Here is a 14951-nt window from a genome sequence, read left to right as displayed (position 1 = left end):
AGAGGAGAGGAGAGGAGAGGAGAGGAGAGGAGAGGAGAGGAGAGGAGAGGAGAGGAGAGGAGAGGAGAGGAGAGGAGAGGAGAGGAGAGAGAGAGTCTATGTGGTGAGTCTCTCTTCTAGCTCTCTCCTGGGGCTGAATATACACTAGGAGGCTTTAAGGGGGTGTCACCACAAAACTAGGTGACCTGGATGGTCATGCTGCCCCTCAGGAGTCAGGGACGAGGCTTCGCTTTAAGAGGAGGTATGTGGTACCCCAATCCAATCCTGAATAAGGACAGGGTTCATACAAACCTCCCCCAGATCAGTTAAATTCACAGCAGGGGTCTGGCTTCAAGATGGAGGCAGTCAGAGCATGCTGTGATTTCCCTCTCCCTTGTTGTCTCTCAGGCACTCTGGAATGCTATATGACTTTTATTATTTGCAAATCAGGGAATGGGGAAAGGGGTGAAGGGTAGAGGGATTTTGGGGTGCCCTCTTCCCTATTGCTATGGAGTCCATCACTTAGGAGGGAACCTTTGGGTTTCCCGCTCCTAAGCTTCTTCCCCCACCCCTTCTTCTGTTTCTCTATTTCTGTCCTGTCCTATAATTGTAAGATTTGACTGAAAAAGGGTCTCTCTGCAAGGTTGGGAATGGGTGAAGGAGACTAAGAGATCACTCCCAAAATGGAGTCCAAACATAGCTGACTCAATGGTTGAAGTCTTGATGGGTGAGATATAATGGAATGGCTTTGATCAGGGAATCAGGGTTTCCATTTCCAACAGAAAGATTCTCAGGAAGCCCTCAGTACTGTATCCGAGCTGGGATGTCCTCTTCCTCTCTCCTCCCAGTCCCCTTCCTGAAGCCCTCTTTTTCTCTCTTCCTCCTTCAAGAAACTCCCAGAATTCTCTCTGGTCTCAACTGTCAGTAACTGTTACCAACTGCCTTCTTCTGGCTCCTTTTGTCCCATCCCCCTTGCACAAATCCCATCCTTACATTAGTCATTCCTCTCCCACTTTCCCACCTCAACAACATTAAATCTGGTTTTATCTACTTCCTGTTGTCTCCTCTAAATCAACAAGAACTCATAATTAAGGTACCTTATCATCCCTGATATGCCCAGCTAGTTTGGTGGACAGTTAAACTGCCAACCGTCAGTTACCCCAGCTTGTGTAGTTCTCTGTCACCACCCATTCTCCAAATCCCTTGTGCGGTTTTATCTTTACCTTATGGGGTGTGGGTGTGTCCCAATTTGTGTTATTCCATGGCTAGCACCAGTCTGTCTGACTCCCTTTTTATTTCAGTATAAATACAGAAAAATATACATGTATATGTATATGTAATATTAATAGCTAGGATTTATATAGCATTTTAAATTTGCAAAGAATTTTACAAATAATGATTATATAAAATTTAATGACTTTAATATATTTAATAAATTTATAATTTAATATAATTAAAATTGCTTTTCAGCATGACCAGGTCAATTTATAAGTCCTCTAAAAGCATATTAGCAGTATTTTTCTTCCTCTCCTCCTTCTGAAGGATTCCAGGATGCTATGGGGGAATAAGATGTTCTTGCAAATCTAAGTTTTTGGATCTTTGAGCTCAGTAATTGGTTGAGGGGAATAAAAGTATGAGATGGGAACGTTTCCTCATTTCTCAAAGTTAGCTAAAACAAAGGATATAGAAGGTCTTTTCCATAAGCCTGGGCTTAGATGAATATTTCTCTAAGAAGTTATTATTGGGGGGGAGGGGGAAGGAGGAACCTCTGAAGGTCTTTGGAGTGAAAACAAAAGAAATTCAGAAACAATGAATACTTATAGAACACTAGCCAATTAATATGGTCATGTATGTTCCCAGGCAATTCAGTCTTTAAACTTGCTTGGAAGGTACCAAGATTAGTAAAATGCCCTTTGGGCATTCTCTCAGTGTGAGTATCAGAAGCCTTAAGGCAATGTTTTTGGGCTTTTCAATTGGGATTCTACATGTGAATGCTAGCTCTGATTCTCTAGGAGGTGGGGAATAACTTTCCAAAAAATAAAGATGCTAATGAGAAAAAAGCCTTTAAATACTAATATGTGATTGACTATATGTATATATTCTAAGCAAGCAACATTTATTAATTATTTAATAATTAATTTATTAATCCCAGAATGAGAAAGTGGCATAATTCTAAGAAGCAAATATATCCTGATATGCATCTTAAGACAGGATTACAGAAACTTTTTTAAAAAGTTCTTTTCTCCTTTGGATTTTTATGCTTCTTTTGCTGATTGGCCTATTCTGTTTTTTAAGGTATTAATTTATTCAATATTTTTTGTAACTCCTTAACCAAGCTGTTATCTCTTTTTTCACGATTTTCTTGTATCACTCTCATTTCTTTCCCCAATTTTCTTCTATTTCTCTTATTTGATTTAAAAAAATTTTTTTGAACTCCATCAATTCTTTTTGGGCTTGAAAACAATTTATCTTTTTCTTGGAGGCTTTGGATACAGCAGTATTGACATTGTTGCCTTCTTTTGAGTTTGAGTCTCCCTTGTTACCAAAATAATTTTCTATGTTGAATTTCTTTTTTTAGCATTTGCTTATTTTCCTTCCTTTTCCTTTTCTTTTAATTTGAAAACCTGTCAAAATTGAACTCCGTAATGATAGCAAAGGGAGCACTGTTCCAAGCTTCAGGTTCTTTGTGCAGCTGCCTTCAGAGCTGTTCTGCTTTCAGTTCTTCCAAGGTAGTATGATGTAAGGAGAGCTGTGTTTAATATTCTCTGGGTTTGTGCTGTGTTCTGTGAGTAACCCCCAGGCACTCTTTTACTCCTTAGAATTGGGACCAAGAACTCTTGCTCCCCTATGATTGGTATATGCTGGTGCTCCTCTTCACCCAATGACTTTGCCCCAGGAATGCAATATGGTTCTGCATATGGGCAACACAACAAGAGTCTTCTACCCAGAGCTAGCAAAGGGACTCCTGTAATTCCCTTTTGAGCAGTTGTCCAACTACCCTTTCCATTTGTGGTTGAGAGTTCGAGAAGCTTTTACTGCTGCTTCAGTTATGCCCAAGGCTTATTGCTGTGCAGTGCTGAGTTCCATCTCCACCCTGTGCACTAGATCCCTCAGCCTTCTAAGTCATTTTGGGCTGAAAATTTACTTCACTATATCATTTTGTATGTTAAGCTGCTCCAGAATTTGTCCTGAGCTATTATATTAGATTTTTAGAGGGTAATTTTGTAGAGATTAAATAGGCCTGTGTACTTTTTCCATGATCTTGGCTCTGCTCCCTATGATTCTTTTTATATCAGAATCTTAGATGAGACAACCCTACTTTCTCAACTGACACCAGTGCTGGACTGTTTTCAGCTGTGAACTCCTTTGCATATCTTGGCTCTTAGGTGTGACTCTGTTTTGTTTCTAGTGGATGAATCTTCATGTCCTTTCTCAACCATTAAGGGATTTTTCTTTCTATTTGTGTAGCTATGGTGGCTACTGGGAAGTAGGAGGACATTAAGAGTATTAGTGTGGCTGGAGGTGATAGCTCTCCTTCCCTCTAATTTTGGAATAATAGAATTTGAGAATCAGAAGATGCTACCTGTCCAGTGGCAGATCATGGATTCCTCTTGGTTGAGTTTTATCCCTTTAATGCCCACAGACTCACTTATCAGAATTCATTTTACTTCCAGAAACCCATTTTTGCACCTAAGTGCTACAGGAAGGAGGAGGGAGAAGGGGAGAGTTGGGTGTTGGCAAAATCATTTCTGTGTTTCCTTTTATGGTAGAGAATCATTCTTGTAAGAGTACCTCCTTCCCTTCCCCAGGTAGGATGTCAAAGGTCTAAGCAAGCATCCTTTATTCCCCACCTTATTTTGCTTAAGCACTTTTCTAGGATTATGCAATTGACCTCAAATTGTCAATACTCTCTATTAATTATTAATCTCATCTCTAGTGGGTGCTATGATTTTAATAACTCATAAAACATAACAGCCCTGTGTATTGACAACAGTGTAATTAAAGCAGATGACTGAGGTTGGAGATTGGTGAGGTAAAGAAGAAAGTCTATGGCTTCATTGTCAGAGATCTGAGTTCAAATGCTTCCTGAGATGCTAAATACCTAAGTGATCCTAAACAAGCCATTTACATTCTTTGGCTCCTATTTTCTTCTTTGTTAAATGACAGTGTTGGACAAGCTTAACTTTTAAGTATCTCTAAGCTATAGGCCTGTCAATCCTCTTTCAGACTAAGCAAAACTATACTTTTATGACCTTTTTTTTGAAGTTTGTAAGTAGTCTCATATAGCCATATTACAATTTTTTTCATTAAGATATTATTTTCTTCACATGTGACTAAGGAGTGCGTAGAGAGTTAGAAATTTTGCTGACATCAAGGACTTGTTCAATAGAATGGGAGTTTGTGTTTTCATGGAGACTGAGGTCCATACAGAGTCAGTAGTAAGTTTGAACTTCTCCAAAGGTTAGAGTCACTGAATGGGAGGAAAGAGAGCAGGAAATGGGTTGATTCAGTGTCTCTACTTTAAGAGGTTATAATAATTGGATTTTAAAGCTGTAAGACCCTTCAGGGATCATCTCATCCATGATTGCTTTTTTTGTGGATGATGGAATGAAGACTGAGTTATAAAATAAATTGTCCAAGGTCTCAAAGGTAAGCAGAGCCAGTATTCCAAGACTTTTGTATCTAATTCTAGGATTCTTTCAATTATATCACAATATTTCCTTAATTTTTCTCAAAGTAATATGGAGGGGAAGAGATGGAGGAAAATAATGAAAGAACCCAATCCTAAGGTCAAAAAGTAGCTCTTTTCTCAAGACTTTGGTGAAAGTTCCCAAAGTCTAATATTTCTGCCTCCATTTTTTGACCTGAACATCCTAAGAAATACCTGCTTTAGCTTTTGGTTCTCCAGGATTAGAACAAAGGCTTGAATAGAAGGATAAGCAGCCAAAATTATGGACCCAGCTCTCCCTGCCCCTTTGGGGTCTGGCAAGAAATGAGTAGATGTAGCAAGAAAGAAGACAAGAATGTATCCAATTAAGAGGAAGAGAGAAGAGAGGATGACTTTGGTGGCTCTCACATGGGCTGTGGTGCTTAGATCCCTGGTGCCAGTAGTATAACGCTGCATCTGCCTGGTATGTCTCACCAGGGAGAGGATGAGCAGGACAGTAGAGAGCAGAGATAGAGAGAAGGGAAAGGCTGAACAGAGAGCACTTAGAAAATACATGACATAATACTCAATTTTCTTTCTTTTGATGTCTTCAGTGCAGTTTCCTGAGAGTTTCATTTGATTGAAGCCAGAATAAACATTAAATTTCAGGATCAGTGTCACTGTACTGAAGAAGGAGTAAAGCAAAGAGCCCAGAAGAATCCAGACAACCACATAGGAAACCCTCCACTTAAACCAGAGGAAGGTCTGGTGGGAGAAATTGGCAATCTTCAGGCAGTAGAGGACACTGAGGCAGGTGATCAGACACATGTTTAAATTATTGGTAAATATCCAGAAAAAGTCAACAATTTGCCTCAATATACCAAAGTCATATAAATGAGTATAGAACATGGATAAAACACAATCTAACAATAGTAACCCCTGCAGGATGATCCTGGAGAAAGTCAGACTCAGGATGATGAAGTCAGACAAAGAAATTTTCCTGGTCTTGACCCAAATAATACAGAGCAGCAAAACAATGAAACTATTTACCCAAGTTCCCAGAAAGAACTCAATGGAGGCTACAAACAAAACCACCATTTGACTTAAATTTAGCATGTTTGCAGAAAGACAGAGTTCACTGCCTCTCGTTTTCTTTGCTATTCTATATCTTCTCTGACTCGTGTTAGGAAGACAGAAATACCTACTGCTCTACTCTGGTAATGCTTTTCTCTTCTCAACCTTGGGAGTGCTTCTGTCACCGATTATAAAGGACTCAGAAATCCTTGTGACCAGCCTTACAGTGACTATTTCTGATTTTTTCCTAGGAGGTCTACTGGTGTTTCTGGAGTCCAGACCCCACATTAGCTGGTGAGAGAAATGATTGAGCAGCTCTTTACCAGGATGCAAATTGGTGCAGTGTGGCATAGAGAAGGGAGGGATCAGAGTCACATGAAAGAAAGCATTTAGTGTTTGAAAGACAAAAGGTGTAAGGTATTGGTCTAATCTTATTTTCTGCTATACTGCTTTCCAGTTTTTCCAACAATTTTCCCAAGGAGTGAATTCTTATCCCCCCAACTGGGATCTTTACTTTTATCAAATATAAGATTACTATCATCTTTTACCACTGTTTGCTATATGTCTGTTCTTTCCCATTGATTTATATTTCTGTTTCTTAGCTAGTACCAGATAGTTTTGATAATTACAGCTTTATAATACAATTTAAAATCTGGTACTACTAGATCACCTTCCTTTACATTTTTCCCCCCATTAATTTCTTTGACATTTTTGACTCTTCTTCAAAATGTATTTTATTATTTTTTCTACTTCAATAAAATAATTTTTAGTAATTTAATTGGATTGTCATTGAATAAGTAGATTAGTTTAGTTAAGACTGCCATTTTAATTATATTTGCTCTGTCCATTATGAACAATTAATATTTCCAATTACTTCAGTCTGACTTTATTTTTATAAAAAGTGTTTCATAATTGTATTAGTGTACTTGTTTTGTATTATTTTGTATTATTAGTGTATTAGTGAGTTTGTTTTGGCAGGTGGACTCCTAAGTATTTTATTCTGTGCATGTTATTTTAAATTGGCTATCTCTTACTATCTTCTTGTAGGGATTTGTTGGTAATATGTGTATAATGCTGATGCTTTGTATGGTTTATTTTATATTCCGCTACTTTGCTAAAATTATTTTTATTGTTTCAACTAAGTTTTAGTTGAATCTCTATGATTTTCCATATATACTATCATATCATCTACCAAATAAAACTATTCCTTCTTTGTCCATTCTGATTCTTTTAATTTCCTTTTCTTCTATTATTGCATTGCCAACATTTCATATAATATATTATATGTATATATTTAAAACCTTTATTTTCTATTTTAGCATCAATACTGTGTATTAGTTGCAAGGCAGAAAAGCAGTAAGGGCTAGATAATGGGGGTGAAGAGATTTGCCCAGGGTCACACAGCTAGGAAGTGTCTGAGTCCAGATTTGAACCCAGAACTTCTGTCTCCAGGCCCAGCTCTCAATCCACTGAGCCATCTAGCTGCCCCCTTCTAATATAATATTAAATAATATTGAGGAAAATGAGCATCTTTTTTTCATTCCTGATCTTATAAGGAATTATCTAACTTATCCCTGTTACAGATAATGTTTGCTGATCACTTTAGGTATATGCTGCTTATCATCCTAAGGATAAATCCTTTAATAACTTATACTTTAAAGTGTTTTTAAAGGAATGAGAATTGTATTTCGTCAAAAGCTTTTTCTACATTTATTGATATTATTGAATGATTTTTGTTACTTTTGTTGTTGTTATGATCAATTATGTTAATAGTTTTTCTCATATTATATCTTCCCTGCATATTTGGTATGAATCCTGTTTGATCATAATGGATCATCTTTGTAAGATTGTTATAGTCTCCTAGCTAATACTTTAATACTTTAAAATTTTCGCATCTATATTATTACAATTAAAAAAAAGAAACTTTGCCTTCCATCTTAGAATCGATACTGGGTATTGATTCCAGAAGATCAATTAGGGATAGGCAATGGGGTTAAATGACTTGCTCAAGGTCACACAGCTAAGAAGTGTCTGGGGCCAGCTCTATCCATTGAGATTCCTAGCTGCCTCCAATTTCACCTTTAATTTCTAGGATTTCCAATTTGGTATTTAATTGGAGATTTAAAATTTGGGTTTTTTTCCATTTTTTAAAATTGCATATCCAATTCATTGATCTCTTCTTTCTCTAGTTTATTGATATGAGCATTTAGAGATATACATTTTTCTCTAATTACTGCTTTTGCTGTATCCTATAGGTTTTAGTATGCTGTCACATTATAATTTTCATGAAAAAAATTATTTGTTTCTAAGACTTGTTCTTTAATCTTCTCATTCTTTAAGATTAAATTATTTCTACAATTAAATTTTATCCTGTGTTTCCATAATTCCAGATTAAATATAATTATTATTGCATTATGATCTGAAAAGTATGCATTTAATATTTCTGCTTTTCTACCTTTAACATTAAAGATTTTGTCTTATGCAGTCAGTTTTTATACCACTGAGGAAAATGTATATTTTTTTGTATTCCAATTCACTTCTCTCCAGATTTTTACCATTATAGCTTAACTAAGATTTTATTTAGTCCCTTGACTTTTTTCTTACTTGTTTTTGAGTTGGATTAATCTAGTTCTGAGAAAGGAAGATTAAAGTCTCCTACTAATATAATTCTGTTATCTATTTCTAACTGTAACTCTTTAGCTTTTCCTTTAAAAAATTTGGATGCTATAAATTTTGGTGGATATATTTTTAGTATCAGTAATGCTTCATTATCAGTGATACTTTTAAAAAACATAATATAGCTTCCCTTTTTAGTCTTTTGAATTAGATCTATTTTAGCTTTATATTTGTCAGACATCATTATTGCTACCTCTGATTTTTAAAAATCAAATTAAGCTTAATATATTCTGCTCTAGCTCTTGATTTTTACTCTCTGTAACTTTGATTTTTTAATGTGTTTCTCATAAATAACATTTTTGGGTTTTGGTTTTTGATCCATTCTCCTATCTGTTTCCATTTTATGAGTGAATAAATCCTATTCACATTCAAAATTACAAGATTTATTTGTATATTTCCCTCCCTTCCATTTTTCCTCAATATCTGAAGTTATTTATCAAGAAACCATCAAAATGGGTATATATACATATATATATATAACTTAGACATAAAAAGGATATCATAAGCAAATTAGAACATGAAAAACATTACCTATCGTATTTAGAGATAGAAGAATTTACGAATAAACAAGAGATAGAAAGCATTGTGAGATATAAAATGGATAATTTTGATTACATTAAGAAGGGGTTTTATACAAATAAATTAATGTAGGCAAGATGAGGAGAGTAGGAAATTGGGAAAAAATTTTCATAGACAGTTTTTTGGATAGAGATTTCTTATCTAAAACATAAAAAGAACTTTGTCAAATTTATAAGAATATGTGCCATTGTCCAATTGATAATAATATATCATCAAAAGATATGATCAGATAGTTTCTGGATAAGATTAACATAGCTAGATATCACTATGTGAAAAAATGTCCTAAGATTAGAGAAGTGCAAATCAATACAACTCTGAGGTATCATCTAACAACCTGTCAGATGGACTAAAATGATAAAAAGGCAAAATGACTTACTGGAGGAGATATAGACAAATGGACAAACTAATACAATTTTGGTGGAACTGTGATCTGATCCAACTACTTAGGAGAGCAATCTGGAATTATACTCAAAGAGTTATAAAATGTGTATACCCTTTGCACCACCAATGTTTTTATCAGATTTATTTCCTATGGTGATTATGGAAAAAGGAAAAGAACTTATATTTTTCTAAAGTATTAATAACAATTCTTTTTGTCATTCTGAGAAGAAGAGTCAATGTGTAAAGGTGTGGAAGAGTCATAGTGATGGGAGAAAATTGAATTATTAAAAAGGGAGAAACCCGGCCTCAGCCACTTCCCAGCTGTGTGACCCTGGGCAAGTCACTTGACCCCCATTGCCCACCCTTACCAATCTTCCATCTATGAGACAATACACCGAAGTACAAGGGTTTTAAAAAAAAAAAGGGAGGTCTTGTTTTACACTAAAAAATGGACTTTTGCGTCAATGACACATGGAGGTAAAGTTAGTATGCCATAGGTGGTTATTGTTTGTCTCTAATTTTAACTTACAATGTGATGCATAATTTAGTTCAGCATTTAAAGAAATAGAAACACATAGGTACAATTCGGGAGCTTTCAAATTACAATTTGATTGTTATCAATCATTGGGCAATGTGGTAAAAATGAGATCTCTGCCTTCAGATCCAGGAAGATCTAGGTTCGAATGAATGTGGCTTTGGACACATCCAGATTGTATGACTCATAACATCTCAGTTCTCAGTCTTAGGTTATTCTCTCTAAATATCAGAGAAGATGCTAACCTGTATAGGCATGGAATGATTCCTTAACCAGGAATTTTCTATACCAATGAAATCACAGGTCCAAGTTCTTGGTTCTATTAAAAATTTCTGCTTAATCTTTATTGTTGAAAATGCTTCTTTATTGGATCCTTTTATTATTGATCCTGTTTACAAATAATTGATTACAAATAATTTTCCTATAACTTTTGTCTCGTAATTGTTTAAGTCTTGGTTCTTTGTCTCTGAACTTAGTTAAAAATTCAGCTGGCCTATAACAGGTTAATTTTAGAAATCTATCTCTCTTGCTGATTGCCAATTTATTCTTGCCTCAAGGAATTTAGCTGACCTTGGGGGAGGTGTATGAACAAAAAGGAAGTAGAACCTTTTATCTTTAAGCCACCAAGCTATCCTTCAAGAATGTCTGGTTTGCTATCCTAAAGTCTGGCCTGCTATCTTACACCTGTACTCAAATGCTAAGCATTTCTTAGACTTATGAAAGAAAAAGGACAGAGGAATCATCGTTAGCCCCCACTGTCAAACTTCCAACCAATTATGTTGTTCCCTTATGCCTCAGTTTTGCAAGCAGTCATGTTATTTTAAATTCTATGATATCGTCTACCCTGTTCTATTCTTTGTTCTATACTCTCCAAAACCTTTTAAAGGTGAACTTTCTGTTTGCTTGTAGTCTTTGGCATAAATTGAGGAAAATTATTTGCCCACTTATTGATGGGCAACATTTGCCAGCTAATAAAAGTTGTCTTGAACAGAGATTTGCCTCAGTTTACCATTTTTAATATTTCAAATGCTATAGATCATAGGGAATAGGGAAATAAGAGCTCCTCCTCTCCCCAGATCTTTATCAGAATCTCTCTTACTTTATTGGACCCAAGTGGAACAGTTTTCCACAAGGGGAGAATTTCTGTTCGGGACTCTGTGGCTGTGAAATGACTCTCTATTCACAACAGATGTCTCTTCTCCAGGCAAAAAAGAGTGTGAGAATAATTCTGTGTAGTCTGTTTTGTATTTTGTTTTGTGCCCTAGTTTGTTTTAGACAGTTGAAGAAATAATTGGCAATATTTTTAACCTGGGTACATTTCTTAGATTTTCTTTTGAAGGGAATTTATTTTTCCTAAAAGATCTCTCCAAACAGCATGGGAAGATATACCTTTGAAGGTAATTTGGATTTTTAACTTTCAGGGAAGAACTTCATTTTTTTTTAAGGAGTGGGAGTGCTGGTAACATTAGCTATTTGACATACTTAGAAGATTGAAGGACTGAGGAAGTCTTGTCTTCCTACCTAAGTAGATACTGAATTGCTTCCAGATAGAGTACTCTGTGAGTTTCATAGATTATAATGAAGTAAAAATCAATTTATAAATAAATTATGAGTTAGTATATCTTTTGAATTTAGAGATTTTATTATCAATTTTATGAGACTCCTGTTATTATTGTTCAGTCATTCAATTATAGAAGACTCTTTGTGATCCCATAGACTATGCAAACCAGGCCTTTCTATCCTCTACTGTCTCTGAAAGTCTGTCCAAGTCATTCTTTCCATGAAATTATGTATTCATCTCATCCTTTGCCAGCCCCTTTCCCTTTTGCCTTCAAACTTGTGCCCCTTAGCTGCCCTTCAGAAGACTTTGGTGGCATTCAATTGTTTCATGAATGAAGTCCAAACTTCTTTGACAGAGTCCTCATTCTGATACTATCTTAACTTTCCTTACTTACCTAATCTTGGTGCCCTGAAGGCATAGTATGTTCTAGCCATAGTGGCCACTTTTCTGTCCCCTAAATGTGACATGGTTCCTTCTTCTGTTCCTTTATCCTTAGTCCTCATACTTGGAATGCCTTCCTTCCTTTCTTTTACTTGTTGAGTTCCTACCTGATCTTTAATAAATAAAAATGGCACTTCTACCAATAAATCTTCAGTGATTCTTCTCAACTTAAAAAACAAACAACTTTTTTCACCTGGCCCTTTGATTTGTAAACCTCAGATGCACATATTTAATAGTTTATATTACAGTTATCTGTATTTGTGTCTTCTTCCTCCATTGATCTATAAGCTCTATAAAATAATGGACTGGGTCATATTTTTTCTTGAAATCTCAGAACACTTGTACAGAATGCCTTAATTTTTGAAAATATTTTATTTTTTCAATTACATGTAAAAACAATTTTTAGCATTTTTTAAAATTTGCATTCCAAATTCTCCCCCTCCTTCTCTCTTCTTCCTGCTCACTGAGAAGGCAAGCAATTTGATATAGAGCTATCCCTGAGCAGTCATGCAAAACATATTTCCAAAGTAGTCATGGTGTGAAAGAAAATACAACCCTGCCAAAACTCCAACAAGATATCAAAACCATCAAACAGAAGAATAATAAAGAAAATAAAAACATGTTTGCTTCAATCTGCAGTCTACCAATTCTTTCTTTGGAATAGCTTTTTTCATCATGAGTCTTTTGGATTTTTTCTGGATCACTGTATTACTGAAAATAGCTAAGTCATCCACAGTTGATTATTATATAATATTGCTGTTACTATGTACATTGCTCTACTGCTTCTACTCTTTTCACTTTGTATCAGTTCTTATAGGCCTTTCCAGGTTTTTCTGGAAGCATCTTGCTCATCATTTAATAAGAGCATGGGCTGAGTTGTAATCTGAACTCTGTACCTCTCCTAATACTTAGCACAGAGCTTTGTACACATTCCATTCTTTGCTGATGTTTGGTGGATGAATGCATAAATGCAGTCATCAGAGGGAGAGCTGGAAAAGATAAATTTAATGATATCTCAAGTGCAAATTATATACCAATCACTATATGATGTGGGGAAGTGAATAAAATAAAAAAATTGAGGTTAACTCCAAAGTTAGGTAAGCTGGTGACTGGGAAAATAGTGATGTCCTTGGCAGAAATAGGAATAGGGATGGGATTAGAGAAGAAATATAATGAATTCAACTTTTATACACTGAATTTGAGATGCCACTGGAACATTCAAATGAAGAGACTGAAAAAGCACTTGTAGGATTGGAGTTCAGGTGAAATGAGGTTAATAATGTAGATTTGAGAGTTATCTTTTGTGAGATTATAGTTAAATTCAAGGGATGCTGATGATATCACTAAGAGAGAATGCAGAAAGTAGTGAGGAGGGCCCAAGATAGCAACATTAGACATTTAATTCAATACTTCATTTTATAGATGAGGTAATTGACATCCATAGAATTTAAAGTGAATTTCCAATGGATTCTCACTGAAATCTTAATGAAAGAGATCTAGAAGCTGAAATGCTCTGGCACCTAGCTTGGTGAGATATCTACGCTCCCAGGTGACATGCTTATCACCACATTCTGCTATCAGCAAAATGAGAAAAATGAAGAGTGATGCATTATCTCTCCCTTGCTTAGTTCTTTCTCTGGAATCAGATAGCATTTTTTTTTTTATCATGAATCCTTTGGGACTGTGTTGGATCATTGTATTGCTGCAAATAGTTGTGATTCACAGTTGTTCATTATATATTATTTCTGTCACTGTGTACAATGTTCTTCTGATTCTGCTTATTTCACTTTGCTTCAGTTTGTCTAAATCCTATCTGTGTAAAAATGACATACTCTTTAAGCTGATCATTGAACATAATAAGTAAAAGCTATTTTTGTCTCTATAAGTTCATATCTACTAGTTCTGTAATGCCAGAGGTAGGGAGAAGCACCGTCACATTTTAATGACATTCTGAACCAAAAAATCTGTCACATTTCAGTTGCCTTTGTGATTCCAAACTACTATTTGGAAGTAGTAGTTTCCCTTCCAATTTCCCTTCCAATGGTTTTTTATTCAGGCAGAGAATAAATGTTAGCGACTTTATTAAACAAGTGAGATACAAAGATTTGTTTCTTTCCCCTCTATTGGTATTCTTTTAAAAAATTATTTATTTAATAGAACGTATTCCTACAGCTTCTCCCTCCCTTTCCTGCACCATAGAAAGTATTGCCTGACAAAAAGATAGGCATATAAAGATTGTGTCTTTCGTGTTTCTATTTTAAAGTTCATTCTCTGGAGGTAGACATTTATGTTATTCTTCAAATATTAATTGTGTAGCTATATGTAAAATGTTCTTTTGGTTTTACTCATTTCATCCTTTCTTATTATGTAAGTCCTTCTAAGTTTTAAAAAAATTAACCTGCTCATCATTCTTACAGTTCAATAGTATTCATCACAATCATGTATAACATTTTATTCAGTCATTCTGCAATTGATAGACATTCTTTTGATTTCTAGATCTTTGCCACCACAAAGAGAGCTGGTATAAATATTTTTGGAACATATAGGTTCTTTTCATTTTTCCCTGATTTCCTTCAGGAATAGACTCAGCAAATTGCTGGGTCTAAGGGCTTACACACTTTTATAACTCTCTAGACATAATTCCAACTTGCTCTCTAAAATGGTTGGACAAATTCACAGTTCCACTAACAGTATATTAGTGTCCCCATTTTTCCAAATCCTTTCCAACATTTGTCATTTTGACCTCTTATCATTTTGGCCAATCTTACAGGTGTGACATAACTCAAAATTGTTTTTTTTCCAAACATTTATTAATATTCATTTTCAACATGGTTACATGATTCATGCTCCTCCTTTCCCCTTCGCCCCCCCCGCATTCCCCCCACCCATGGCCGATGCACATTTCCACTAGTTTTGTCATGTGTCCTTGATCAAGACCAATTTCCAAATTGTTGGTAGTTGCATCGGTGTGGTAGTTTCGAGTCCACATCCCCAATCATGTCCACCCCGACCCATGCGTTCAAGCAGTTGTTTTTCTTATATGTTTCCTCTCCTGCAGTCCTTCCTCTGAATGTGGG

General features: G+C 35.5%; 1 pseudogene; it reads right to left on the bottom strand.

Annotated features, from left to right (window-relative positions):
* Positions 1-4817: 4817 nt before the first annotated feature.
* On the bottom strand, positions 4818-5743 carry LOC123249915 (annotated as a pseudogene).
* Between the last annotated feature and the right edge of the window lie 9208 nt (positions 5744-14951).

This window comes from Gracilinanus agilis, chromosome 5, assembly GCF_016433145.1.
Source record: "Gracilinanus agilis isolate LMUSP501 chromosome 5, AgileGrace, whole genome shotgun sequence".
Classification (NCBI taxonomy): Eukaryota; Metazoa; Chordata; class Mammalia; order Didelphimorphia; family Didelphidae; genus Gracilinanus; species Gracilinanus agilis.
Note: the sequence above shows the minus strand (reverse complement) of the source record. Positions and strands in the feature narration are given on the sequence as shown.